Source organism: Cariama cristata, unplaced genomic scaffold (genome assembly GCF_000690535.1).
Source record: "Cariama cristata isolate BGI_N322 unplaced genomic scaffold, ASM69053v1 scaffold26801, whole genome shotgun sequence".
Taxonomy (NCBI): domain Eukaryota; kingdom Metazoa; phylum Chordata; class Aves; order Cariamiformes; family Cariamidae; genus Cariama; species Cariama cristata.
Genome location: NW_009601397.1, coordinates 2,841 through 4,783, shown reverse-complemented (window position 1 = coordinate 4,783; position 1,943 = coordinate 2,841). Strand labels below are relative to the sequence as shown.

Genomic DNA, 1,943 nt, shown 5'->3' with positions numbered 1-1,943 from the left:
TGCTGCCTAGAAATAGTGCATGAGTTATAAAGCAATAATTGAGTGCGTTGTGAAATCTAATTAGCTTGCACTAGAGTTTAACCTGGGTGAGTAATAATCCTGATATTAACTCTGGAGGCTAAATTTTTTTTTTTTTTTGGAGGAAAAAAAAATCTGCTCGCTAATTTGTGCAATACGTTATCTCAGATTGCTAACTTTAAGGCTACATCGGCAGCGCAATGTGCTGGAGCCCTAGAAGTTTGGGGATTAAGTTTAAAAATACATATATGTCTTCTGTAACTCATTTGAAAGCTTGGGAAAGTGGCCACGCGATAAACATATGAATGGAAGCAGGACCTGTAAAATAATTACTCATCGGAGTTTTTTAAAGCCTGATATCAGGAAACAGGAAAAAAATGTAGTTTATGTGGGAAAAGAAGGGCTCACAATCCGTTCCTTGTTGTGTTAAAGGGGGTCTGGGGAACGAAGTCATTTTCTGGACTTTGTCCAGGTTCTGGGTCGTGACCTAAACTTCCTTTTATATATTATTGCTTTACACATAAAAGTGGGACCTGACATCTCTTTTTTTTTTTTTTTTCCCTCCCCCCCAAATTACTCGTGCTAAAGTCCTAAGGTGATCAATGAGCAGGGCACATCTAGCCACAGGGAGACAGGGATCCCGAGTGGGAAAAGGGGTACGTGGGGTGCTTATTTTATTTTTCTATCGTTTTCTAGGATGCATTTTCCTTTCCCTCGCTCAAACGCTCAGCGAGGATCCCACACACGCTCACCTCCCTCCCCAGCCCCTGGCCAGCTCACACCCACACCGAGGAGTTTATTTCCAATCCTGCCTTTTCTCCCAAATCACTTTTTTTTTTTTTTTTAGCCTTCTGAGAAAACAATCGTCCGATCCTGTCGTAACTGTTTAATTTATTACTATTTTCAAAATGTGAGGCCTGGCGTGTAAATTGCCTCCCAACTAGATAAACGTTTCTTGTTATCTGATTCTGGGGAAGATAGCCGCATGCAAAAAAAAAAAAGGAAAAAAAAAAAGGGCGATTCATGCAGCTTCTGCAGCACCCCAATAACACTCCCTGATGTAAAGCAGATGCACGTAGATGCATATAATGTTTGCTGCAGCCTCTTTTAAGAGGGAGGGAAGGAGAAAAAAAAATCTGGGTTCTAATGACTCGCAGAATATGCATGTGTTAGCCCTGTGCCTAGGAATTTTAGGGAGGTCAGGTCACAACCTGTGCTCTTTCAGCACAGACGTCTCTGATTTAAAGGGAACTTATTGTATTTTAGCGTATCAGGAAAAAAAAAGAAAAAAAAATGTCCAGACCCTATCAGGGAGTTTTCTTCTTGTAAGGGCCTTTAGGTTTAAAAAAAAAGAAGAAGAGGGAAAAAAAAAAAAAAAAAGAGGGGGGAGTGGAGGGGGGGGGAAGAAAGAAAGAGAAAAGAAAAGAGGGGGGAAAAGAAACAGCTCAAATGAACAGAGAGATCACAGTTTGCATGGCTGCCTCTGAATAGGCTAAACTGACAAGATCAGTTTTAAAGGGCCACTTAAATCAGTTTCAAAGACTGAAGAAAAACGCGTTGTCTTCTTTGGGGGAGAATCTGTTGCTGGATCCGGGGCGCCATTATCTTTGGCTGGGCCGGTTTTTGATGATGATGATGATGATGATGATGATTTCTATCGCTATTACTAGCTTTCCTTCTCATCACATGGTTAGGCTCTCCCCAATTATTTTCCAAGGTGTGTGTGTGGGGAAGAAATAGTGGCTCCATTGCCCCTCTTTCGACTCAAGCCTTGCCCGCCCTCCCCCCCCCCCCAGCCTTTCCCCCCCAAAACTAGATATGCGAAATTACACTTGGCCAGCACCTCGTTGTCAACCCCTCAGGACTGTCGTGCCATTAGAAATCTCGACTCTGGGAGCTGTGTTCAATCCTAAAGGAGACCCTCC

General features: G+C 42.7%; 1 protein-coding gene across 1 annotated transcript in view; it reads left to right on the top strand.

Annotated features, from left to right (window-relative positions):
- LOC104169513 (COUP transcription factor 2) overlaps positions 1 to 1,943 on the top strand; it is a 4,071-nt gene that overhangs the window by 1,581 nt on the left and 547 nt on the right. The gene's annotated exons all lie outside the window — the stretch shown is intronic.